At 40.8% G+C, this 27,972-nt stretch overlaps 1 long non-coding RNA gene across 1 annotated transcript; it reads right to left on the reverse strand.

Moving 5' to 3' along the window:
- Positions 1 to 169: 169 nt before the first annotated feature.
- Positions 170 to 27,972, reverse strand: LOC148138631 (uncharacterized). The gene is made up of 3 exons (XR_015753743.1): positions 27,834 to 27,972; positions 3,300 to 3,741; positions 170 to 782 (listed from the first exon to the last, which is right to left on the reverse strand). It is a non-coding gene; the product is annotated as an uncharacterized LOC148138631 (long non-coding RNA).

The following is a 27,972-nucleotide window of genomic DNA, read 5'->3' on the forward strand; positions in this document are numbered from 1 at the left end:
GCTAAGTTGGCTGAACAGCTGGTTTGTGATGCAGTTACGTGCTAGCAGTGTGGTTTAATTCCTGCACTGGCTGAGTTTACCATGAAGGACTCTCCTCAATCTCTCCCCTGGCCTGAAATTTAATGACCCTCAAGTTTAGCCAGCACCACTCTTTGAATTTGAATTTGAGTTAAATTTATTTATTTATTGTCATGTATACCAAGGCACAGTGAAAAGCTTTGTCTTGCGAGCAATACAGGCAGATCACAGAGTTAAGTAGCATAGATAAATAAATAATAGGTAAACAGCAGCAAAACCAAAAACACAGATACGGGCGAATGTTAAGAGTTTGTGAGTCCATTCAATATTCTGACAACAGTAGGGTAGAAACTGTTCCGAAACCAGCTGGTGCATGTGTTCAGGCTTCTGCACATGTTCAGGCTTCTCCCCAATGGTAGAGGTTGTAGAAAAACATTGCCAGGGTGGGATGGAGCTTTAAGAATACTGTCAGCCTTTCCTTGACAGCGGGCCTGGTAGATGGATTCAATAGAAGGGAGGAGGGCCTTTGTGACTGTCCAGGCCGAGTTCAACACTCTCTGTAACCGCCATACCAGGCAGTGATACATCCAGACACAATACTTTCGATGGCACACCTATAAAAGTCAACAAGGGTATTCGCTGTCACGCCAAATTTCCTCAGCTGTCTGAGGAAGAAGAGACGTTGTTGGGTCTTTGTAACCAATGCGTCCACATGAAGAGCTTGTTGTTGATGACCACTCCCATGAGTTTAACAGTACATCCTGCTGAAAGTCAATAATGAGTTCCTTGGTTTTGCTGGCATTGAGAGTTACCTTTTATCTCTAATGCAAGAACAACCCTATGTTCTGGTAGGTCATAGTCATAGAGATGTATAGCACAGAAACAGACCCTTTGGTTCAAATCATCCATGCCGACCAGATATCCCAATCCATTCTAGTCCCACTTGCCACCAAACCCTTCCTACTCATATACCCATCCAGATGCTTTTTAAATGTTGCAATTGCACTAGCCTCCACCACTTCCTCTGGCAGCTCATTCCATACACGTACCACCCTCTGCGTGAAAAAGTTGCCCCTTAGGTCTCTTTTATACCTTTCCCCTCTCACTCTAAACCTATGCCCTCTAGTCTGGTCGACTCTACCCCAGGGAAAAGACTTTGTCTATTTATCCTATCCATGCCCCTCATGATTTTATAAACCTCTATAAGGACACCCCTCAATCTCTGACACTCCAGGGAAAGCAGCCCCAGCCTGTTCAACCTCTTAGCTCAAATTCTCCAACCCTGGCAACATCCTTGTAAATCTTTACTGAATGCTTTCAAGTTTTACAACATCTTTCCAATAGGAAGGAGACCAGAACTGCACGCAATATTCCAACAGTGGCCTAACCAATGTCCTGTACAGCCGCATCATTACCTCCCAACTCCTGTATTCAGTACTCTGACCAATAAAGGAAAGCATACCAAATGCCTTTTTCACTATCCTATCTACCTGCAACTCCACTTTCAAGGACCTATGAACCTGCACTCCAAGGTCTTTTTGTTCAGCAACACTCCCTAGGACCTTACCATTAAGTGTATAAGACCTGCTAAGATTTGCTTTCCCAAAATGCAGCATCTCACATTTATCTAAATTATACTCCATCTCCACTTCTCAGCCGATTGGCCCATCTGATCAAGATCCTGTTGTAGTCTGAAGTAATCTTCTTCGCTGTCCACTACACCTCCAATTTTGATGTCATCTGCAAACTTACTAACTATACCTCTTACGCTCACATCCAAATCATTTAAATAAATGACAAAAAGTAGTGGACCCAACACCAATCCTTGTGGCACTCCACTGGTCACAGGCCTCCAGTCTGAAAAACAACCCTCCACCACCACACTCTGTCTTCTACCTCTGAGCCAGTTCTGTATCCAAATGGCTAGTTCTCCCCGAATTCCATGAGATCTAACCTTGCTAACCAGTCTCCCAGGGGGAACCTTGTCAAACGCCTTACTGAAGTCCATGTAGGTCACACCTACCACTCTGCCCTCATCAATCCTCTTTGTTACTTCTTCAAAAAACTCAATCCAGTTTTGGACATGATTTCCCACGCACAAAGCCATGTTGACTATCCCGAATCAGTCCTTGCCTTTCCAAATACATGTACATCCTGTCCAACAACTAACCCACCACCGACGTCAGGCTCACTAGTCTATAGTTCCCTGGCTTGTCCTTACTTCCTTTCTTAAACAGTGGCACCAAATTCGCCAACCTCCAGTCTTCCAGCATCTCACCTGTCTGTGACTATCAATGATACAAATATCTCAGTAAAAGGCCCAGCAATCACTTCCCTGGCTTCCCACAGAGTTCTAGGGAATACCTGATCAGGTCCTGGGGATTTATCTACTTATGTGTTTCAAGACATCCAGCACTTCCTCCTCTGTAATATGGACATTTTTCAAGATGTCACCATCTATTTCCCTACATTCTATATCTTCCATATCCTTTTCCACATTAAATACTGATGCAAAATACTCATTTAGTATCTCCCCCATTTCCTGCAGCTCCACACAAAGGCCGTTTTGCTGATCTTTGAGGGGTTCTATTCTCTCCCTAGTTACCTTTTTGTCCTTAGTGTATTTGTAAAAACTCTTTGGATTCTCCTTAACACTATTTGCCAAAGCTATCTTATGTGCCCTTTTTGCCCTCCTGATTTCTCTCTTAAGTATACTCCTACTGCCTTTATACTCTAAGGTTCATTCAATCTATCCTGTCGATACCTGACACGTGCTTCCTTCTTTTTCTTAACCAAACCCTCAGTTTATGTAGTCATCCAGCATTCCCTATACCTACCAGCCTTTCCTTTCATCCTGACAGGAATATACTTTCTCTGGACTTTCGTTATCTCATTTCTGAAGGCTTCCCATTTTTCAGCTGTTCCTTTACCTGCGAACATCTGCGCTCAATCAGCTTTTGAAAGTTCTTGCCTAATACTGTCAAAATTGGCTTTGCAATTTTACCCTTTATTGTCAATTAGATTAATCTAAATAAAATATTCTTATACAATTATTATATTCACCATTTTCTAACACTTCATCGAAAATCTTTTCAGGTTTGTCAAACTGGCAAGTGCCAAATTTCTGCTGACTCACTGATTAACCTGTGTATTTCTCAATGATTACTCACTCTACCTTGAACTGTAGGAGGTGCAGACTGCATTGCACTTTCGGCTGAGCAACCCACTCTATCTCTTTGTGAGTTGTTTAAAGAGAAACAGAGCTCCCCTCCGCAACTCACCAGACTGCAGGAGTTCCACATGATGTATACAAGATACTCACTGGCTGAACCAGTACCCCAGCTACAGCAACTGATTGCACCACTAGCCATGTTGTACAGTGACTGAAGTGAAATTTTCACTTGCCATGTGGGATGTTATAACTGGAATCTTTTTCTGCTTCACATTAAATTTATACTTTGTCTCAGGTTTATAATTAATTGGGGTAAGCAGACCTTTTGCTGGCATTTCTGAGGATCACAGTCTGCAATCTTGCCTATTTGTCTGTATGGGCTACAAATCAATGACCTTGAGCAATGAAACGAATGGCATTTGGCCATATCACCTCCAGATGTCACTGTGGCACAGATTCCACTCTTTGTATGTATTGCAGTTCTCTTGCACATAATGAAAAGTCTTGTTCTGTGCCATAGTCCACTGACCTCTTACTTCCCAATCAGCATGCTATGGATAAAGTGAAATATTAACATATTATTTTTCCACTTGTCATTGTGGACAAATTCCTTTTTAATTATATCCATTGACACACACATTAGAAGCTGACTTGTTTCTTATGATTGAACTAATGAAAGCATTGGCTTGAATACCATATGCTTGTCAGAAGTAGAACCAACTATAAAACTTGTGCCATTGTTCCAGCCCTATGTAAGGCTTTGTCTGTGAACAATCTGGAATGGAATATGACAGTTACACTTGTTTCAAAACATCCTGTCTTAATCCTCCTGATACCCAAATTATCTGCAACCATATTTCAAGGTAAAGTGAGTAAACATTTACAAATATACAGATTAATCAGAGTGAGTCAGCATAAATTCAGCATGGGCCAGTTTACTTGACAAATCTGAAAAGACTTTTTATTCGAGAATGGGAAATAATTGTATATGAAAATTCAATCTCAATTAATCTAATTAACGATGAAAGGTAAAATTGCCATAGACCTACCAGATCATGGGGCTGCTCTCTCATTAGAGAGAAATGACTGGTAGAGGTTTAACCTGAGAGTCATTACACTTCAGAGCAGGGGCGAATTTGAGAAGAGTTTCCTTCATGGTAAACTCAGCCAGTGCAGGAATTGAACCCACACTGCTGGCATCAGTAACCAGCCATCAGCTAACTGACACCGTAAAAATAACATCCATCCCAAGTAGTTTTCCCATCTTAGCAAGGTTGGACTTCTGTTGATAAATATCTTGTGAGCTTAATTCCTGATGAAGTTATTTTCCAAAGCACCATTTTGGCCATTGAGAAAGTTCACACTTCAAGAGTGTGCTAATTAATCCAATTGGAGGGGTGGGGGACTTCCCTGTGTCTAATGGGAAAGAGACGTTTCTTCAACCAATAATTTTGCATTAGGAAACTATTAGCACAAATTATTGCAAAAGTTTCATGATTGCATCTGTTAAATCTGTTACCAATTTAAACAATTGGTAACATAATAATGTTGCAACATTAATCATACTTTGGTGCCTCTCTTTACAAAGCCAGTAAAGTGATAGCATGCAATAACCAGTTAGGAAAAACAAGCACAAATAGTAAATGCAATCTCCTTACTGATACTGATATGACAAGGTGATTACATCATTGATTAGTTTACTGAGTCACTCTGCTTCCACAGGACTCAGCAGTGAATACTCAATATTCAGTAAAAGAAAAAAGTCAGCTGCAGAAGAGGCATTCAGGGTGGCCAGGATCAAATAGTGGCGTGTATCCAAGTCTACTCTTTCTTGTCAGAATGAAATTGTAGGAAGAAATTTCCTGTTGCAACCATTTCCTGTATTTTCTGTAATTAACTGAATTGTGAAGGAAATCATTATAGCTAAGAACCAACAGGAAATTCTTAGCAACCACTAGATTGACTAATCTTTTACCGCTATGCCCTTTTATCCTTTTCAGCCATAGTGTAAAGGATGTAGGGTAAGAATTAGTTCACGTTCAGTAGGTCAGTGGGATTCCTAATGGAAACAACCACTTTCTGTTCTGTACCATATCCCTTCAAATCCACTTAGATACTGAAAAGTATGAACTCCACAAATAAGTCAGTGCATTTACAGTGGGCAGTTGCCTCCAGAATTTGCCATTTGTTAAAGAATAAGCTTGTTTACAATAAATAGAGTCAAATAGTTATTTCCCTGTTAATACAAAACCTGGTGTGGATTAGTTTTAACCTGAATAGCAGTCAGTCAGGCAAATTGATCATTTTGGTGGTTTAATTGGGTAGTTATACATTTATTTACAATTACGGGGCTAAATTAGAGGATCACTCTTCCCAATTGAATTCTGTCAGAGTCAACACAAAGGCATTTGCAGACTATCTCTGCAATAGGAAATTTGAAATTCAGTTGTGATAATAGAAGTGAATGATCATAATCAATATTCCATTGTAACACCATGGTTTTTCCCATCCAGACATGACTGGGTAAATCTCAAGGGATTTAAAGCACAACATAGGATGTTGGAATCTACATAGCCACAAGTTCTTATCTGGAAAATAGTTCAAATTGTGAAAAGTCATGTGGTGAGACAGCAAAGTTTCTTGCTCTGCTTAAAGGAGCAGCTAGAAATTAGCGGGGAAAATGAAAGCACATTTTCATTTGGGGATGTTATACTGGCATAGGGATTGAGACTTGGTTTAAAAATAGGAAACAGAGATTAGGAATAAATGGCTCTTTTTCTGAGGGCAGGCCGTGACTTGTAGGGTACCGCAAATATCAGCACTTGGTTCCAGTTATTTATGAAATGTATAAATTACCTGGTGAGGAACTAAATGCAACATTTTCAAGTTTGCTGATGACACAAAACTGGTGAGGTTGTGAGAGGATGCAACGAGGCTTCAAGGTGATTTAGACAAGTTGAGTGAGTGGGCAAATACGTGGCAGTTGCAGGACAATTGGTAGTTGTGTAGTTATATACTATGTGTGAAAATCAGAAAGGCAGAGTAATACTTAATTGGTGATATATTGGCAAATGTAGATATAGGAAGCAATTTAAGTGTCCTTGTACACCAGCCAATGAAGGCAGACAGGTAGATACAACAAGTAATTAGGAAGGCAAGTGGTATATTGGCCTTCATTGAAAAAGGATTTTGGTTCAGAAGTCAGGATGTCTCACTGCAGAGAACACGTCTGGAGTATCGTGCATAGGTTTGGTCTCCCTACCTTAAAGGATATGGTTGCCAAAGAGGGAGTGTAGCAGACATTCACTCAACTGATACCAGGGATGGCAGGAATATCCTGTGAGGAGAGATTGGTTCGAATGGGCCTGTATTCACTAGAGTTTAGAAGAATGAAAAGGGATCTGATTGAAATATATAAAATTCTAACAGGGCTGGACAGACTAGATGTGGGGGGGGATGTTTTTCCTCATTAGGGAGTCTAGAACCAGGGGGGTCACTGTCTCAGGATACAGGATATGTCATTTCGTACTGAGATGAGGAAAGGTTTCTTCACTTAAAAGGTCGTGAGACTGCGGAACACCCTGCCTGGAAGGCTGTGGAGGTGAGTCACTGAATATATTCAAGAAAGAGATAGATGCATTTATAGATTTTAAAGGTATCAAAGGGTATGGAGAGAAAGTATGAATATGGCATTATGACAAAAGATCAATCAGGATCATATGGAATGATGGAACAGGCTCAAAGGACCAAATGGCCCATTCCTGGTCCGACTTACCATGTTTCTAAGTTGTTGCTTGCAATTAGAATCACTGAAGCATCAAAACCATTTGTTCAGCCAATCTGTGAATCAGACTTGGAAAAAAGCTATATGACATCAGGAACCAAAGTACAGTAAAGCCCCATCATTCATGAGGTCAGTGACCTTGTGGAGAATATCACTGGATTTTTTTTTTCTGAATTACGATTGAAATGGCTGACTGTGCACGCGCAACATATAACTAAGCACACAATGCATGCACAATGCGTATGTGTAAATCCCAGAAAACTACAGATGAGCAAACACTGGAATTGCACTGAGTGAAATGGTGTGCGCACTAAGTATCATGCAGATTAGTGAAATCACAAAGAGTGGGCATCCAAACCGCAGGACTTCACCTAAGCCATTTCAGTTGAAGTTCAGCTGAGCATTGACTTCTTAGAACTTTAACTACAAGAAACACCAGAACCTATTGAGAAATTATTGCCTACTGAGACCCTCACTTCAACTTAAACTATCTGAGACCTGACACACGGGATGTGACTGAGATAATTGTATTTTGTAAAAGTACAATGTCTTTATCTGTATCCAATCTTGTGTATGTAAGAGAGTGAGAGATAGAAATTGATAGTGTGAGACATGTTTACATTTTTGATAATGTGTGAGAATAACCATTATTTTTAAATTCACAAAGCTTGCTGCTCCTCTCTTAAAGGGGTAAGAAAAGACACCTCCTGCATAGAAAATACATCAACCATTGACAAATAAGAGAACTTACAATGTGTCCATAACAATCACCAGTGCAATTGGAGAAATTACTCTGCAACAGTTGGAGAATATTTTTAACAATCAAATATCCGTTTGAGCATTGCATCACAAAAGGTAATGGTTGAAGTTAGAAATGTCAACTACATTACATTTGAAACTTTATGTTTTTATTTACAGTTTGCTACCTTGTACTTCACAAATTATTGAAATTCAGTATTGCATTTGACTTTATGGAAAGCATCATGCAGGATATTTATAACTTGTAAGTCTATAGTCTTTTAAAATTGAGGTAATATCTGTTAGAGCATAGTTACTGTTATAATGTAAGAAATGTGGTAACCAATGTGCACATAGCAGATTCCAAGGAATAGCAATGAGGTAATGATCAGAAAATCTGATTTATTTATTGTTTCACAGGATGAAGACATCACTGGCCAGGCAGCATTTATTGCCCAGAGGACTGTAAAGAGTCAGCACATTGATGTGAGTCTGGAGTCACATGTCGGCCAGACCAGGTAAAGACAACAATTACCTTTCCTAAAGGACCAAATGGATTTTTCCCAGCAATCAACAATGGATCCAAGATCATCGTTAGATTCTTGAATTCCAGATATTTATTGAATACAAAATCCACCATCTGCTGTGGCAGGATTCAAACCCAGGTCCCCAGAACATTATCTGGATCTAAAATCCAATGATAATACCATGAGGCCATTGCCTCCCCCAAGTGATGCTAGTTAAAGACAAATATTGGATAGGACACCAGGAGAGCTCCTCTGCCTTTAATGTCATAAGGTCTTTTGTATCCACCCAAGAAAAAGATGGAGTCTGGGTTTAATGTCTTACCTGAAGGATGGCATTTCCAACAATGTAGCCCTCCATCAGTATTGCAGGCCAGCCCAGATTATGTGTTCAAATCTTTGGCATGGGACACAAACCTATAATCCTTTCATTTGCAGAAGAGACAGCTACCACTGAGCTATGGTTAAAGCTAATTGATGAATCATAGAATCCCTACCGTGTGGAAGCAGGCCATTCAGCCCATTGAGTCCACATCCACCCTCTGAAGAGCATTCTACCCAATCCCTATAATCCTGCATTTCCCAAGGCTAAACTACCTAGTTTGCACGTACTTGGACATTGCAGGGCAATTTAGCATGGCCAATCCACATCTCTGGACTGTGGGTGAAAACCAGAGTACCTGGAGAAAACCCACACAGACACGCAGAGAATGTGCAAACTCCACACACATAGATGCCCAAGGCTGGAATCGAACCCAGATCCCTGGTGCCAGCCACTGAGCCACCATGCTGACACCAAATGATGTGGGTTCCTGATCTATGGTATGTCACCTGGGAAGGTGTTGAGCAGCAGTTATTCTTCCCAGAGGAAGGCAAGAAAAAATATTGATTGAGCTGGTTGATGGCTAATAGATACCTACAAGTAGAACTTTCAGGAACAAACAACAATTCCAATTGTCATTGTAGACCGGAAGGATTTAGAAAGTATTTAAACCAATTTCTGGCCCCCTTTCCCATTGGATACCGCATATTGCATTTCAACAATCTAGGTTATGAAATATACTCCCTCTTCATTAATACAGAATGGTAACCATGATCTTACAAAAAAAAAATGCTGATTATGATTTTCCAAATGTGATAGTGCCTCAGTTATAAATTATATGTCACTCTCCATGTTGGGACACTGGTGCACGTATGGAATGAGCTGCCAGAGGAAATGGTAGGGGCAGGTACAATTACAACATTTTAAGAGGCATCTGGATGGGTCTATGAATAGGAAGGGTTTAGAGGGATATGGGCCAAATGCTGGCAAATGGGACTAGATTAGGTTAGGATATCTGGTCAGCATGGACGAGTTGGACCGAAGGGACTGGGACCGCAGCTTTTTACAATATATGTTAATGATATAGAAAATGGTATTAGCAATAACATTAGCATATTTGATGATGATACTAAGCTGGGTGACAGGGTGAAATGTGATGAGAATGTTAGGAGATTACAGGGTGACCTGGACAAGTTAAGTGAGTGGTCAGATGCATGGCAGATGCAGTTTAATGTGGATAAATGTATGGTTATCCACTTTGGTGGCAAGAACAGGCAGGCAGACTACTACCTAAATGGAATCAATTTAGGTAAAGGGGCAGTACAGAGAGATCTGGGTGTTCTTGTACACCAGTCAATGAAGGTAAGCATGCAGGTACAGCAGGTAGTGATGAAGGCTAATAGCGTGCTGGCCTTCACAACAAGAGGGATTGAATATAGAAGCAAAGAGGTTCTTCTGCAGCTGTACAGGGCCCTGGTGAGACCACACCTGGAGTACTGTGTGCAGTTCTGGTCTCCAAATTTGAGGAAAGACATTCTGGCTATTGAGGGAGTGCAGCGTAGGTTCACGAGGTCAATTCCTGGAATGCCGCGATTACCTTACACTGAAAGACTGGAGCGACTGGGCTTGTATACCCTTGAATTTAGAAGACTGAGAGGGGATCTGATTGAGACATATAAGATTATTAAAGGATTGGACACCCTGGAGGCAGGAAACATGTTTCCGTTGATGGGTGAGTGCTGAACCAGAGGACACAGCTTTAAAATATGGGGTAGACCATTTAGGACAGAGATGAGGAGAAACTTCTTCACTCAGAGAGTGGTGGCTGTGTGGAATGCTCTGCCCCAGAGGGCAGCGGCGGCCCAGTCTCTGGATTCATTTAAGAAAGAGTTGGATAGAGCTCTCAAGAATTGTGGAATCAAGGGTTATGGAGATGAGGCAGGAACAGGATACTGATTAAGGATGATCAGCCAGGATCATATTGAATGGTGGTGCAAGCTCGAAGGGCAGAATGGCCTACTCCTGCATCTATTGTCTATCTATTGTCTCTTTCCGAGCTGTACATCTATATGATTCTATAATGTTGGCATATGGGATAGGAAGATACCAGGTTCAATGTTTCAGGTTGATAAGTTCCTGATATGACTGAGATGAGCCCTGTCTGGAAAAATTGAAAAGGTTCCAGATTTTGACAGACATGTGGACCTAGAAAAAAAATGTTCAACTGAATCACATTTCAACGTAACCTGAAATACTGAGAGACAATTTGTAGCATCCCATGAGTCGGCCAGTGAGACAGAAATTGGGTCAAATCGAATAAACCAGTCCACTGAATTGTGGCCTTTCTTGGGGATTCATAGAGCACAAGAGCCCCTTTGGCCCATCATGACTGTGAAGGCTGTTTGAAAGAACCAACAAAGACAGAGCTATCCTACACCTCAGTGGCAAATACGCAGGGGCAATAAATACTCAACGCATGAAAGAATAAAAAGAAAATCCAGTTCACCATTTCATGCCATTGCACAAGAAGAGGAGGTCAGTGCTGCTGACATCATCAATTTGCCTTGGAACAGGAGGTTGGCATATTCACAGTGCTGCTTACATCATCATTGTGTGCCCACTGCCCATTGAAAGTTCACTACCCCTCAGTACTTTGAGGCCACACTGCCCTGTTCTGCTATCTGACCCCGCCCCCCTGCCTACCACCTCGTGCCTTACCACTATTCTCATCAAGACACCACACTGGCTATTCCCCAAACCCATCCATGCATCACTTCTCCGCATCTCTCTTCACGCTGCTCACTACACTACACTTCAATAAATTGAATTTGTGGTTTAAGTGTCTCTCTAAGTTTTAAACAGGCAACACATTCTGTGGTACAATTAATTCAATTTAGTGTAATCAGGACATGACCTGTAGCATTGCTGACTGTGACAGTACAGTCATAGTGACTGCATGTGTGATGAGTGCACACCCTGGATTTGTGGTGGCACCAAACACAGCCAATCCAATTCATCTTGCTCAACTGTTTCATAGAGTCATAGAGATGTACAGCATGGAAAGAGACCCTTTGGTCCAACCCGTCCATGCCGACCAGATATCCTAATCTAATCTAGTCCCATTTGCCAGCATTTGGACCATATCCCTCTAAACCCTTCCTAATCATATAGCCATCCAGATGCCTCTTAAAATGTTGTAATTGTACTAGCCTCCACTACTTCCTCTGGCAACTCATTCCACACACGCACCACCCTTTGCATGAAAACGTTGCACCTTAGGTCCCTTTTAAATCTTTCCCATCTCACCCTAAACTGATGCCCTCCCATTCTGGACTCCCCTAACCCAGGGAAAAAGACCTTGTCTATTTACCCTATCCATGCCCCTCATGATTTTATAAATCTCTATAAGATCACCTCTCAGCCTCCAATGCTCCAGGGAAAGTAGCCCCAGCATATTCAGTCTCTCTCTGTAGCTCAAACCCTCCAATTCTGGCAGCATCCTTGTAAATCTTTTCTGAACCCTTTCAAGTTTCACAACATCCTTCCTATAGGAGGGAGACCAGAATTGCACGCAACAGTGCCTAACCAATGTCCTGTACAGTTGCAACTTGACCTCCCAACTCCTGTATTCAATGCTCTGACCAATAAAAGAAAGCATACCAAACGCCTTCTTCACTATCCTATCTACCTGAGACTCCACTTCCAAGGAATTATGAACCTCATTCGAAGGTCTCTTTGTTCAACAACACTCCCCAGGACCTTACCATTAAGTGTATAAGTCCTGCTTAGACTTGCTTCCCCAAAATGTAGCACCTCACATTTATTTAAATTAAACTCCATCTGCCACTTCTCAGCCCATTGGCCCATCTAATCAAGATTCTATTATACTCTGAGGTAACCTTCACTGTCCACTACACCTCCAATTTTGGTGTCATCTGCAAACTTACTAACTATACCACTTATGCTCACATCCAAATTATTTATATATGTGAAGAAAAGCAGTGGACTCAGAACCGATCTTTGTAGCATACCGCTAGTCACAGGCTTCCAGTATGAAAAGCAACCCTCCACCACCACCCTCTGTCTTCTACCTTCAAGCCAGTTCTGTATTCAAATGGCTAATCCTCTCCTTATTTCATATGATCTAACCTTGCTAACCAGTCTACCATGAGGAACCTTGTCGAACGCCTTACTAAAGTCCATATCGATCACATCCACCGCTTTGCCCTCATCAATCCTCTTCATTATTTCTTAAAAAAACTCAATCAAGTTAGTGAGACATGATTTTCTATGCACAAAGCCATGTTGACTATCCCTAATTAGTCCTTGCCTATCCAAATACATGTAAATCCTGTCCCCCACGATTCCCTCCAACAACTTGCCCATCAGCAATGTTGCCCCAGTAATTTATTCCTTCAAGTTAGATGTTTCCATTTTTGAAACATCATTTCACTGGTAGAATGGGTCTACCTACTTTTAAAATTCCATGATCGTCCACTGGATTCATACAACAGTATAATACCAGAGAGAGATTGATATCACCACACTCCCAAGTCACTGACTTCAACAGTAATTTTGTGAAGGACACAAACTATGAACAAGGTTTCCCCTGTTACAGTCTCTATAAAGATTGCTAGCTTTTAAAGAGAAATTCAGGCTTCCAGTTAACAGCTGAAAGAATACCAAGTCAAGGTTTCATATTTTAAAATGTTTACTGTAACAAATAACTAAAAAAAGCTGACTAAACAATAGTTTTTTTTGATAGCTTATGCTTTTAACTACAGAAATGAGGCTCCCTATCTAACTGATATTACAACCAAACGTCTCCCACCACATTTGTACACTGAGTCTTAGTGCACACGCCATCCCCTAGCAGCCAGTCTAAAATTATTCCCAGGTGCTGATGGCTTACTTCCTTTTTCCTTTTCCAGCTGAATAATGTATAATTCCAGAACTGATTTTTACTGTGAAGGTTAATCTGAAGGTTCCTTCTTCATAGGCTGGGCTGGTAAAACTTCCAGCTTAGTTTAAATCCTGATTCAGAAAAGATTTGCAAGGTTGTTGCCAGGGTCCAAAGGGTTTGAGCTATAGGGTGAGGCTGAATAGGCTGGGGCTGTTTTCCCTGGGGCGTCGGAGGCTGAAAAGGTGATCTTATAGAGGTTTATAAAATCATGAGGGGCACAGATAGGGTAAATATACAAAGTCTTTTCCCTGGTGTGGCTGAGTGCATAAGTAGAGGGCATACGTTGAGAGTGAGAAGGGAAAGATTTAAAAGAGACCCAAGGGGCAACCTTTTCACGTAGAGGATGGTGCATGTTTGGAATGAGCTGCCAGAGAATGTGGTGTAGGCGAGTACAATTAGAACATTTAAAAGGCATTTGGATGGGTATATGAATAGGAAGACTTTAGAGGGATATGGGCCAAGTGCTGACAAATGGGACTAGATTAGGTTAGGATATCTGGTCGGCATCAACGAGTTGGACCAAAGGGTCTGTTTCTGTGCTGTACATCTCTATGAGGCTATGATTCTATAACTCACAGATTCACTTTATACAAGATGAGTGAGAGCTCCCACCTACGTGTTGTGCAGCGAACCATAGAATTAGCATTTTCTCTGATTTAAGTGCATGTCTGGCTACCTCTATCTCTTGCTCTCTGCCTTTCCAATGGCTACAGATTTTACCAACCACTGTGAGTTAGTATATGATATTTGCCGACTAATATGGAAGCCTGCAACCTGATCTCAAAAATGGTTGCTTCTGTCCTCTTTCTCACAGTCATGTGAAACTAGACAACCTTGTGGAAAGGCTAATCAGCTAACCCATGGAAAGGCTAATCAGCTAACTTTGGTTCCATCTTAGACATAAACAAACTGTCAACAGTGTATTAATTACAACCTAATGCCTACAGCATCTTTCAGCGAGTCTGGGAGATATACAACCCACTCATGCTGTTCTCAGAGATGACTGCCATTGTCTCCAAGAGTAAATATTTTGCACCTTCTTTTCAGTAAAACAATATAAGCTTTCCTTTGATCTCTATTAATCTAACCACCCAGGCTTGCTGTCAAGAATGGATGAAATGCCTTTCTTATTTCAAAAATATATTTTATTCATGGAAGTATCTTTGTATACATACATAGTCACTAAAGCAGTTTGGATGTGTACAGTAGTATCTGAAGAAACAAGCATTGGAGTTTGACTGTATCCAACAAACAAACCCAAGTCATTTCTTACTTGTACAAGATTATATTTGCATTTACTTAAGGCACGCTGGGGTCCGATACACAAACAGATGTCCATTTAACTTCAGCACAAAGACCTCAGACAGTCAGCATACTTGAATTGCAATGAGATAGCCTCGAACTAGGAGAATCTTTTTTTTCAAAAATATACTTTATTCATAAAAATATCTTTACATACATCCATAATAAGCGATATGCCCATCCTAACATACATTGAAACGTACATCTTAAAGATGTTGTGCCAGAATGTATCACTGTAAAACCTTCTAAACCTCATAATGGTAACACCCCACACAGATGTTGTCAGGTTCTCTCACAGCATTTTTGGTATCCATTTTCCCAATGAAAGTGTGGGTTTAACTTGTTTGTTCATCAATACTTTCAGCCATAGTTGACAGGCAAGGAAGGAAAAGGGGTCTAAAAATAATGTCCCTCACTAAAGAAGTTAACTTAGGAAATTAAGTAACGGAATGCGATAGGTTTACTGTAGAGCTGTCAGTGTTTAGAAAGAGAAAAAATATTTGCCCATTTTTCTAAGACAGGGCCTTCAAGCTCTACATAGTTACTTTGTACTGACACTGTGACTTACAAATTATTTTAAATCTTAAAAGTCCTGTCATATTTTGTAAATTAGTGTCTTAAATTTTGGTGACCTGGGATCTACTGTACTTTATGAGAATATCCCATTGTCCTTTACAGTGTGTTATTCCATAAAATCATTAAATGCAGCAATGCATAGCAAGAACAGAATTAAGAGACAATACCTATTATTAATCCACTTTGAGATCACTTGTGACTTGGGTAGAGGATCGATCAGATAAAATAAGAAGAAAACCATGCAAATGCTGGAAACTGAAATGAAACAATAACCAACAGATCACTCAACATTTTGTTCTCCTGAAGGTCTACACCCAAAATATTACCCTACCTTCCCCCTCTACAAATAGAAACAAAGCACAAGAGAAGGCCACTCAGCCCTTCCATAGGATCGTGGCTGGTCTGGTTTTAATCTTCGCTCTGCATTCCTGAATATCTCCAATAATCTTTCATTCCCTTGGTAATCAAGAATCTATCTACCTCTGCCTTAAAAATATTTAAAGATTCTGCATTTCCCTCCTTTTAAGGAAGGGAATTCCAAAGGCTCTGAGAGAAAAATAATTCCTCATCTCTGTTTTAAATGGGCAGCCTGTTATTTTTAAACTGTGACCTCTAATTCTAAATTCTCTCAAGAGGAATCAGCCTTCCAATATCCACCTGGTCAAGTCCCCTCAGGATCTTGTATGTTTCAATTTAGTCACCTCTTCCTCGTCTAAACTCCAGAGGCTACATCCACAGACGGTCTAGCTTTTCCTCAAATGTCAAATTATTAGTGTTCTGTACAATTACTGTCTTATTGAATATCACATTATAAAGAACAATTGAACGTTCTCTCAAATCAGATTGGATCTTTGATCTCCAGAGAGTAGCTCACTCATTTCCGCGCATACCAGATTGTAAAGGTCTTTTTTAAAATCAATTGTAAGACATTGTTGAGCAATATAATAGCCATTTATAAAATATAATGCACTGAATTCAAGCTCTGGTAAATATCTCCCAAACTCAGCATAAAGGTTACCACTAGATGGCGGGGTTGTATATGAGGAAAAGACACAATCCTATACCATATAAGGCTACCTCAGCATTTTTCTTGCAGAATTCGGTGAAGTTCAAAGGAAGCCAGACCTGAGTTCAACTCCCACCTGCTCCAGAGTTGTGTCCTAACACATCTGAACAGGTTGATTAGAAATATTTATAGCTTAAAGCACCTTTTGTTAGTTTTATTTAATGTAATATTTCCAGTGTTATTTCCAAGAATCAACAGTTGATTGTCACAATGCATTAAAGATCTGACACTCGAAGGTTTTAAGATCACTTTTCACTATCAAACCAGCTTTTTGGAGGCAATAGGCTGACTTACAAAAGAACATTAGATATAAGAGTAAGCCACTCAACCCCTCATGCCTGTCCACCCATTTAACAATATCATGGTTAATGTGCCCCATGGCCTCAATTCCTCTTTCGTGCCAGCTCAGTCTAGCTGCCAACTTTCCGATAGTTCAAAAATCTATCTACCTTCTCTTTTAATACTTTCAGTAAAATTAATTTGAGATGTAAAAGCCAGTGTGCTTCTCTAAGTTAACCAACAGTTCAACAGATAGTATATGAAGGGAAGACTGCTGTTGAGAAATTAGCCCAGTAAAGCAGAGACCATACAAACCATATCGGGTGAAACTGACAAGCTGTTTATTACAAACGATATCGCCCGAAGAGAAATCGACTAGGCTGACACAGAACTGACAGTCTGTGCAGGAAGATCAGAATTTCTCTTCCTCAAGCTGAGGAAGAAAGCCAGTTTTTTATAACAATCCTGTACAATAAGGCTAATTAGAAATGGGGAAAATACAATGTAATCTGGAATGTATCTGGAAACGGAGTAATCAAGTTAGAATGATGCTAATCGAAAAACAGTTATCGGAGGAATGTCCTAATTCTCTATACAAACCAACATCCTGACAGTATCGATGGGTTCAGAGCTTCCATTCCTCTTCGCAGGTAGGTGCTAATGTCTCCTCTGAAGTGGTGAGGTGCTTCCATTATCCTGTCCTGGGAGTAGTGCTCTTGCTGGTGCCTCTCTGTCTGACCTGTTCTTTGTGTGGCTTTGGTATTGCTGGGTTGTGAAACTGCCCACAGTAACCATTTTGTGGCCTTCTGGAGTTATAGATATTAAACATCAACTGGGCTTTCAGAATAAGAATTTTGGTATCCAAAAATCTCCTCATTTTATAAAGATTCTTCTTTTCTCTCACATGGGGTAGAAGGTTGACAAAGCACGTGTTTGCGTCTGTTCCTGCAACTCGACTTTCCTGGAACCACTCACTTGCCCCGTCACCAGCAAGTGTAGCTTGAGGAGGGTCACTCTACATCAAGCAGGCCTGATCAGAAGGCTCCGGCATTCTTGCCGTCTACCAATCACAGAATTCACAGATCAATGAACAACCTGATTGGCCAGATTACAAATCAGGGCCATCCAAGTTCTGGAGTAGGACTCCACATAAAGATGAAGGGCCACATTTATGTATATTTTTAATAAAAACAACTCTCTGATATAATATATAGTCATCACTGCTTTTTAAAAATACAATTCTATTGGTATTTCTCAGACCTGTCTTACTATTGCTGAAATTTGCAACGAGTCAGAATGTAGTGAGTTAATGTCCTACTCCAAAATACAGAAAGCTAATGTGCAGGTGCAGCAGGTAATGAGAAGGTAAGTAGATTTGTTGTTGATGGAATGGAGTATAAAAGTAGCGAAGTGTTGCTGCAGCTGTACAAGGCATCAGTGAGACTGCACTGAGAGTACCTGTATTGTGTACAATTTTGGTCCCCTTACTTGAGGAGGGATGTAGTTATATTGGAGGCAGTTTAGAGAAGGTTCACTAGATTGATTCCAGAGATGAGCGGCCTGTCTTATGAAGAGAGATTGAGCTGTTTAAGCTTGCGCTCTCTGGAGTTAAGAAGAATGAAAGGTGATCTAACTGAAATATATAAGATGCAGAGGATTGACAAAGTAGACATAGAAGTGATGTTTCCTTATGTGGGGACATCTAGAACGAGAGGTCATAATTTAAGGATAAGGAGTAGCAGATTTAAAACAGAGTTGAGGAGGAATTATTACTCTCAAAGGGTCATGAATCTGTGGAATTCACTTTCCCAGAGTGTGGTGTGGAGATTAAGGAGGAGATAGGCAGAATCTTAATTAGTAATGGAAAGCTTATGGACAGCAGGCAGGAAAGGGGAGTTGAGGCCAAGGTGAGATCAGCCATGAAATGGCGGAGCAGGCTCAAGGGGCTGAATTGCCTACTCCTGCTTCTAGTTCTATGTTCTCATAATAGAGCACAAAATCTGTTCTGACTTCCCAGTGCAGAATGGAGAGGGTGCTACACTTAGACATGCTGTAGTTTAGATGACACATGACATCGAGACTCCAGTGAAAGAACAAGGAGTTATCCCTGGTGTTTTGGCCAATATTTATCTTTCAACCAACATCACAAAAACACATTAGCTGCTCATTATCACCTTGCTATTTGTGGAGCTGTGCTTTGATAATATTGGCTACCAGGATATCCTAAATTACAACATGAACTATAATTCAAAAGTATTTCGTTGCCTGCAAAGAGCTTTGGGATGTCCTAAAGTTGTGGAAAGCATAATATAAATATAAATTATCTCTCTCTATGCCATGATTAAGGAACACCGTGTAAAATGCGGGTTTTCCTCCAAATACCATTAATTCCAGCTCTCTGTCTTGTTTGTTGATAGGAAAATGGGGACGCTGGCTGGGCCAACATTTATTGCCCATCTCTAGTTGCCCCTTGAGAAAGTGGCGGTGAATTGCCTTCCTGAAATGCTGTAGTCGATTTGGTGTTGGTACATGCCATTTAGGGAGGGTCTTCCAGAAGTTTGGCCCAATGACACTGAAGGAACGGCAATATTTCCAAGTCAGGATGGCGAATGGCTTGGAGGAGTACTTTCAGAGGGTGGTGTTCTCATACCTCTGCTGGCCTTGTTCTTCTCGATGATAGTGTTTGTGGGTTTGGAAGGTGCTGTCTGAGGATCTTTGGTGAATTTCTGCAATGCATCTTGTAGATAGTGCACGCTGCTGCTACTGAGCATCGGTGATGGAGGGAGTGAATGTTTCTGAATGTAATGCCAATCAAGTTGGCTGCTTTGTCTGGGATGGTGTCAAGCTTCTTTTTTTGTTGTTGGAGCTGCACATATCCAGGCAAGTGGAAGGTATTCTATCACAGTCCTGCCTTGTGCCTTTTAGATGGTGGACAGGCTTTGGGTAGTTAGGAGGTGAATTACTAACTGAAGGATTCCTAGCCTCTGATCTGGTTTTGTAGCCACTGCATTTATCTGGCAACTTCAGGTGAGTTTCTGGTCAATGGTAACCTCCAGGATGTTGATAGTGGGGGAAACCAGTGATGATAGTGCCATTGAATGTCAAGGGGTGAAGATTAAATTCTTTCTTGTTGGAGATAGTCTTTGCTTGGCATTTGTGTATTGTAGATTTTATGCTGTGGCAATGCCTTGCTGAGGTTTGACCACTCTTTTCTCACTAGAAGGACTTCTTTTATTATTTATAGCTTTCCCTATCTCCAATGTGAACTGCAGGAAGCTATGAAGAGTAGCCAAATTCAAGTAGCAGTGAATCCTAGATTTATAGCAAGGATCTTCCACTCTGCATGGCCAATGGGATCCCTGTCTAAAATAGGTTAAAATAAAGAAGGCGATGAGTACTCTTTACTATAGGCATACTGTGTGGTTAGCAAAGACCATTTATGTATGTTCTTGTGAGTATATTTGAACTGCAGATTATTTATAAAGCTGCAGCAAACTCCTTGGAGGATTAATGCACCAAGCAGTGTGAGAACATGAAATGTACTTAATAATTGAGGCCAACTGATGAAATCCCAAACTTTAATGGATTAGAAACAGAATGGTTAGCCCTAAGTTCATTCTCTAGTTTTTAAAAAAAGCACTTGAGAAATCCTTTGATATGTGAAGGACGTGGCTGTTGTAAGTGATTTGCTGTAATAGTCTCTCTTGTTTGAGCTTTTGGAATCTTCTGGCCATTGACTATTGTTACAGGAAAATGGGACCTTGTTTGTGTGTATTAATTAACGTTGCTGTATTTCAATGGTGGGAAGGGCACAGCCTTTCAGAAAAAAAAGGACAGATTTAACTTGAGCTTCTTAACAATCTGTAATAATTTCAGAAATGAGCGATGTGCAGATTTGGACTTGGCCAGGCTGGATTGCTGGTACAATGCCAGTCAGATCATGCTTGTATGTGCTGCTCTTCAGCTGAACAGCAGCTGATGGCATTCCCACTTGTAAGGTCACAGGCCTCTCCATTTGCTAATTCACCAGTCTTCAATGCCAGAAACCATGGCCAGAACATTAATGTGGCATCCTGGCATATCCTATTATTAAAGCCTGCGCTCATACAAGAACAAAGGTCACCCTTTTCAGTGAATAATTCTGAATCATGGTTATGAATTAATTTGCAAATGTTTTCATTAATTTATCCAAATGAATGTTTTTGCCAAAGCTTACATTTCTGTTCCAAGAACCAATTAAATTCAAACAGATATCGTTATCACACCAGCTCTACTCTCCAGTCATTCAGGCATTTGAGGATCTTTCAAAGCTTATTTTTTCAGTGCCATTTTTCTTCCAAGATTGGCAGCTCATCGGTGATGTCTCAGTGGTACTGATATTCCACTGATACCTGCAAACTGATGGTTAAAACCAGCTTTTTTCCATAGTTCCTAGTCCTTTATGCCATCAACTTACACGTCAGACATATTGTACAAGTACTACTGTTTGCTACAGTAAAGCTTAGGAGGACTTGTGGCACAATGATAGTGTCCCTACCTCTGGCCAGAAGCGTTGGGTTTGAATCTATTCATTTATTTATTGAGTTCAGCCGCAAAGGTCCTTCAAAATTTTACATGGATTTTATTGTAAATCCATCATTTAGCACAAACACCAAATTTCACCTTTCTCTTCTAGACCCATTACTGGTCCAAAAGCCAAATTCCTACTGAACAAGAACTCAGCTCAAATATTTGCTTTTAAACCAACCTGATCAGACATGTTGGGACACATTTTGGGAGCAGGTGGGATCTGAATCCAGGTCTTCTGGACCAGAGAAGGGACACTATCAGAGCACCACAATAGCCCCAAGAACCAGCTCTGAAATACCAAGTCAAATGAGCAAGTCAAATTAACGCAGCTCTCTATATGTTCAGACACATCTCTGGTGCAGATGGGACTGACTCAAAAATAGCTACCACGGTACCACACGCTGTCATTTTTAATCAAACTGTTCAGACAGGTTATGACAGCTTTGGAGCAGGTGGGACTTTAACCCTGGTCTCCTGCCTCAGAAGTAGAGACACTACCACAGCATCCCAAGTTCCCAAGCGCTACAGTGTCAAATGAGCATCATCTGCTGTCAACTAAATCTGAAGCTGATCTGGCTGACTCTGCATCTCTAACACTGACATCCAGGACTTGTTAGCTGTGGAAAATACTTTTGTAATGTGACCAAATAGAATAATTATCAGCCTGTGAATCCTTCCATTGTGCCTGATGGTAGGTGATAAGAGGGGGAAGCCTTCTGGTCAGCCAGCTTGTAGAAAGCCGAGAGCAAACAAACAACTGTAGTACTTCACCTAGAGCCATGGACCAATCCACTGCAGATCTATAGCCCAACTCTCAACAACCAAAATAGGATACAAGATAGACAGACCTTAATGATCTGTAAATGTAGATTTTGCATCTTGATGGTAATAATTATTTTAAAACCACTTAAGAGCCTGTGAATGTAAGGAAATCCTTCAATTATGGTTAAATCCCACCAATAAAGGATTTTGAGGTCCATTTTTCATTCTTGAGATCTGAAGTGTATTAGTTGAGTATATTTCTTGCTACAGGACAGGAACTGGGAGAAATGCAGTGGCAATGAGGTGGAATAGGCAGAATGACACACACAGATGGGTATTTAAGACATGGCAGGCTTCTGGGTACAGTGATTCAGGAGGTAGACAAGCATGTGCTTATATCTATTTTCCATAGCTTGTTTTATCTGGAAGATGTTGATCTCCTAAAGCTGAGGCTATAGTCTGGCAGGTGGCACAGGATGGTTAGAATCAGAGAATCCCTACAGTGTAAAAACAGGCCATTTGGCCCAACAAGTCCACACCAACCCTCCGCAGAGTAACCCACCTATTCCCCTATCCTATTAATCTACATTTACCCTGACTAATGCACCTGACCTGCATATCCCTGAACAATGTGGCCAATTCACCTAACCTACACATCCTTTGAAACCAGAGCACCCAGAGCAAACCCATGCAGACATGGGGAGAATGTGCAAACCCCACACAGACAGTCGGCCAAAGCTGGAATCACACCTGAGTCCCTGGCGGTGGGAAGCAGCAGTGCTAACCACTGAGCCACCATGCCGGTTGATCAGGAGTCTCTCCCACCTCTCACTCTTAGCACCTGCCATTGCGTTTGCAGGTTGGTATTTAACCTGTTTAGCCGTGTGATGAGCACACCATCAGAATCTGGAGTTGGACTTGAGCCCTGTGTTCAGGCACAAGGACACCACTCCCTATGCCACAAAACTTTCTCATATGAGTACATTAATTAAAAACAAAACTCTTGTTACAATGTTGCTCTCTCAGCTACCCATTAATCTGTTTGTTAAAACATCAAAGCACTTCACAATTAAAGGAGCATTTTGTTCAATACTTCAGTGTAGGATTTCCCACTCACCCACAGCAGAGAAAATGGAAGAAAAGTTATTTGAGATTCATCACTGGCCTCTTTGACATGAGTATTTTAAGGTATTGCCTAGTTAATTGAAATACCATATGGTTAGAGGCAACAAAGCAAAAACACAAATCATTGATTTGGTGAGGTTGAGCTAGTCTTTTGAAGATCTGCAGACTGTACATGGAAAGGAGATAATTACTTCCATAGTTCTACATTGCCAGGAAAAAATGTGTTGGTCTAAGAAACAATGCAATTGTCTTGATTTTGATAGATGGAGCAGCAACAGCATTTACAGGAAGAGGGTTCACAGAAAGAGCATAAAAATACATGGAGATAAATGTTTCAATCTCAGAGATTTCCAAAAACTGGCTCCTGTGCCATTCAACTTTGACCTTTAACAAGTGGTAACCACATAATGCACTGTGGCTTTTGAATTAGAGTTGTAGAGCCATGAAGTCATAAGCACAGAAATATACCCTTTGGTCCAACTTGTCCATGTTGACCAGATATCCTAAATTAATCTACTCCCATTTGCCAGCATTTGGCCCATATCCCTCTAAATCCTATACATTATTATACCCATCCAGGTGCCTTTTAAATGTCGTATTGTACCAACCTCCCTGGGTAATCCAAGATGGAGGACTAGACAAAATTGTGGCTGTAGAGCTACTCATGTTTTGAGGTTTCAATCTATACCTGGTTAGTGAATTAATGAAGCTAGTGTGAAAAACACACTCTTTATCAAAACCAAAGAAAGCAAAAAAAAATTTTCTGTGATATTGAAACAATTAAATGTGTTGTACATTTTCCCCACATAAACAACAAATTTCAAGGCACCAGGTACTTGTGCTAAAACAAAACAGTATCTAAAGTTACTAGATGTGATGCAAATTGAAAGTAATGTGTGGCACAGGTAAAGATTATTGCACATTTCAAAGTTTCGATCATAGAGGTAAAAGAGTTGCGTTTACCCAGAGCAAACCTGCCTGCCAATTCAATACCCCACAAGATGAGAGCTCACATTCTCAGTGTCTACTGACCTACTTAAACTATTTTTGTAGTTGAAGTCACTCACAATGTAAAAATATCAATCACAAGTAACGCAAGCTAAAATGCTATGGCCAAAATATGGACTGACATAGTGTACCATAACACATACTTTCTGCATTCAAGAACTGAATTTGTGTAGGATATTTGTCCTGTATAAGATTTTGGCTTGTGTTGTGCATAATCAAATGTCAAATATTGGAAAGTAATATTTCAAAGTGCTATTACGTACAACTCGGGTGGAGGGGGCTTATATTTGATGGAAGAATTTGGGTGGGTGATATGATTCACTACTCCTGTCCCACAATGCATCTCTCCAGTGACTGTGTCTTTGCTGCCACCAAAACATTGATTCACATTCACAAGCAAAGTGCAGTCTGTAGAGTCATAGAGATGTACAGCATGGAAACAGACCCTTTGGTCTAACTCGTCCAAGCTGACCAAAAATCCTAAATTAATCTAGTCCCATTTGCCAGCATTTAGCCCATATCCCTCTAAACCTTTCCTATCCATTTACCCATCCAGATTAAATGTTGTAATTGTACCAGCCTCCACCATTTCCTCTGGCAGCTCATTCCATACACACACCACCCTCTGAGTGAAAATGTTATCCCTTATGCCCCTTTTAAATCTTTCTCCCTTCATCTTAAACCTTTGCCCTCTCAACTTGGGCTCCCCTATCTGAGGAAAAAGACCTTGGCTGTTCACCCTATCCATGCCCCTCATGATTTTATAAACCTCTATAAAGTCACCTTTGATGCTCCAGAGAAATTAGCCCTGGCCTATACAGCCTTTCCCTATAGCTCAAATCCTCCAACTCTGGCAACATCTTTGTAAATCTTTTCTGAACCCTTTCAAGTTGAACAACATCTTTGTCAAAAAAAACTCATCATCATCAAGTATTGTGAAGGAAAAAGGACAAAACATGTTGAAAAAAAAGGATTTGGAACAGGATAACAGGCAGTGTGTTGATTTTAGAGATCCAACATTTTATATTTTCAATTCTTGGATGATCTCCACAGAGCATGAAGAACTCTCAGCTGCTTGGTTCCAATTTCTTCACTATGCAGATGTCAAACCACTCAGGGCACTTCCATTCCTGAACTATCACACTCTGTCACCAGTCATGTAATTTAAAATATTGATAGCGGTATCTTTCTGATCATTCATAAATTAAAGCAATCTGGAGGGTCTGATGAAATGTGGTTTGAACCGTTTCAGGTAAAATAAGAAAACAAGTGTCTCTCACTGTCGGACAGCATTGAATAGAGACTCACTTTCTCAGTCAGGCCTTCTTGTCCATGATGCCGGTGTGAAGGTCACGACAGACAAAGTATTTTCGAACATGAGGGTTTAACTGGTGTGTTGGCCATGTTGGAAAAGCACAGCATGTCAGGCAGCATCTGAGGAGCAGGAAAAATTGACGTTTCGAGCAAAAGCCCTTCATGAAGAATTTTCCTGCTGTCTGAACTGCTGTGCTTTTCCAACACCACTCTAATCTTGACTCTAATCTCCAGCATCTGCAGTACCCACTTCTGCCTAGCGGCCATGCCGTACAATTCCAACTATGGCTTGGGTTCACTGAGTGAAAAATGTGGAACATCAGTTGCCGTTGTGAGCACAATCATTGCCAAATGAAGCACAGTCCTGTAGAAACAAAACTGTAATAACTGAAAAAGCCTGCTAGGATATATTAGAGAAAATAATACTATTAGTTGTAAGTTGTATTAAATCTCTGGGCTAAAAATTGGTCTAGGTCTATTTTAGAAGCTGAAATGGTTCCTATGCTCAGAGCATGAACCAGAAGCTGGAAAACAAAGGTTCTGTAGAAATTGGGTCTCAGGCCTCATCATCATAATTCCTTTGAGCCATGGGTGTCAACTGGGTGCCTGGGGCAGTTCCTTGGTTGGCACCTACCAATGTGGAAGGGTGTGATACCAATCGTCTGGACAATTGAGGAGAACAAGAAGGGGTGAGTCTTAGCGACTGTTTGATTGGTATGGATCTGGCCAAAATCCATCGAACATGTATCCTTGCTCCATGTGAATTTAAGCTTAAAAAATGAAATGAGCTTTTGTATTTTTGGCCTTATCAGCATCTTTGAAGGTCATTGGTAATGCTTTAGCACATGTGACAACTTGTTTATCTGTTGCACTCAGTGGCCAAGAGGGACCTTAAAATAGCCATTAGCCTTCTCCCTAACATATGCAAAGTCTGATTTCTTCCACAATAAATTACAGTTATTTCAGCAATGCCTGAATATATTTGAAGGACTCAATGATCTCAATCTGCATTGTATCTGGAGGAAGGTATAGGTGGTCTGATTAGCAAGTTTGCAGGTGACACTAAAATTGGTGAAGTGACAGATAGTAAAGGAGACTGTCAGAGAATACAGCAGAATATAGATAGATTGGAGAGTTGGGCAGAGAAATAGCAGATGGAGTTCAACCCAGGCAAATGCGAGGTGATGCATTTTGGAAGATCCAATTCAAGTGAACTATATGGTAAATGGAAAAACCCTGGGGAAAATTGATGTACAGAGAGATCTGGGTATTCAGGTCCATTGTACCCTGAAGGTCGTAACGCAGGTCGATAGAGTGGTCAAGAAGGCAAATGGCATGCTTTCCTTCATCGGACTGGGTTATTGAGTACAAGAGTTGGCAGGTCATGTTGTAGTTGTATAAGACTTTGATTTGGCCACATTTGAAATACTGCATACAGTTCTGTTTGCCACATTACCAAAAGGATGTGGATGCTTTGGAGAGGGTGCAGAGGAGGTTCATCAGGATGTTGCCTGGTATGGAGGGCGCTGGCTATGAAGAGGGGTTGAGTAGATTCGGGTTATTTTCATTAGAACAACAGAGGTTGAGAGGGGACCTGATTGAGGTCTACAAAATCATGAGAGGTGTAGACAGGATGGATAGCAAAAAGCTTTTTCCCAGAGTGGGGGACACGATTACTAGGGGTCACGAGTTCAAGGTGAGGGGGAAAAATTTTTAGAGAGATATGCATGGAAAGTTGTTTCTGCAGAGGTTGGTGAGTGCCTGGAACAGGTTGCCAGAGTGGAGGTGGTAGAGGCAGACATGATAGCGTCATTTAAGATGTATCTAGGCAGATACACGAAAGGGCAGGAAGCAGAGGTATACAGACCCTTAGAAAATAAGCAACAGGTTTAGATAGAGGATCTGGATGGGCGCAGGCTTAGAGGGCCAAAGGGCCTGTTCTTTGTTCTTTGTAATGTTCTTTGTTCTTTGTAAATATTTCATGATTCTCTGATTTGTTCTGATTTTCACTGTCACTTAACCCTTGCCACTACAGGAATACAGTTGATCACAAAGACTATTACTGCCACCAGAAACAGATTCTTTACGCACAAATAAAACTACTGTAGGTCATTGAAATTCAAAACTCAATGTACCCCTGTACATTGTTCAGATATGCAGATAAACTAAAAGGGCACCAAAGTCTAACTGAACAGCTTACCCAAGAACAATAGTCACATGTAGTCAAAAATGGCAAATAATATTCAATTAAAAAGTGAAGTTATATCACTGAGATTCCATGATACATTACACAGCAGATCTTCCTACTCACCGTGAGCAACACTGTAGAATGACCATTTAATTTGTCAAAAATCCATAGATGGTACTGTGTGTTGGTGCAATATAATCTCAGAGTTGCAAACAATGCCACGGGTCTTGTTTGTAACAACATCATATAATATTGATTGCAC

This window comes from Chiloscyllium plagiosum, unplaced genomic scaffold, assembly GCF_037043375.1.
Source record: "Chiloscyllium plagiosum isolate Xiang-an unplaced genomic scaffold, Cpla_swu_hap1 HiC_scaffold_39, whole genome shotgun sequence".
NCBI classification, from domain to species: domain Eukaryota; kingdom Metazoa; phylum Chordata; class Chondrichthyes; order Orectolobiformes; family Hemiscylliidae; genus Chiloscyllium; species Chiloscyllium plagiosum.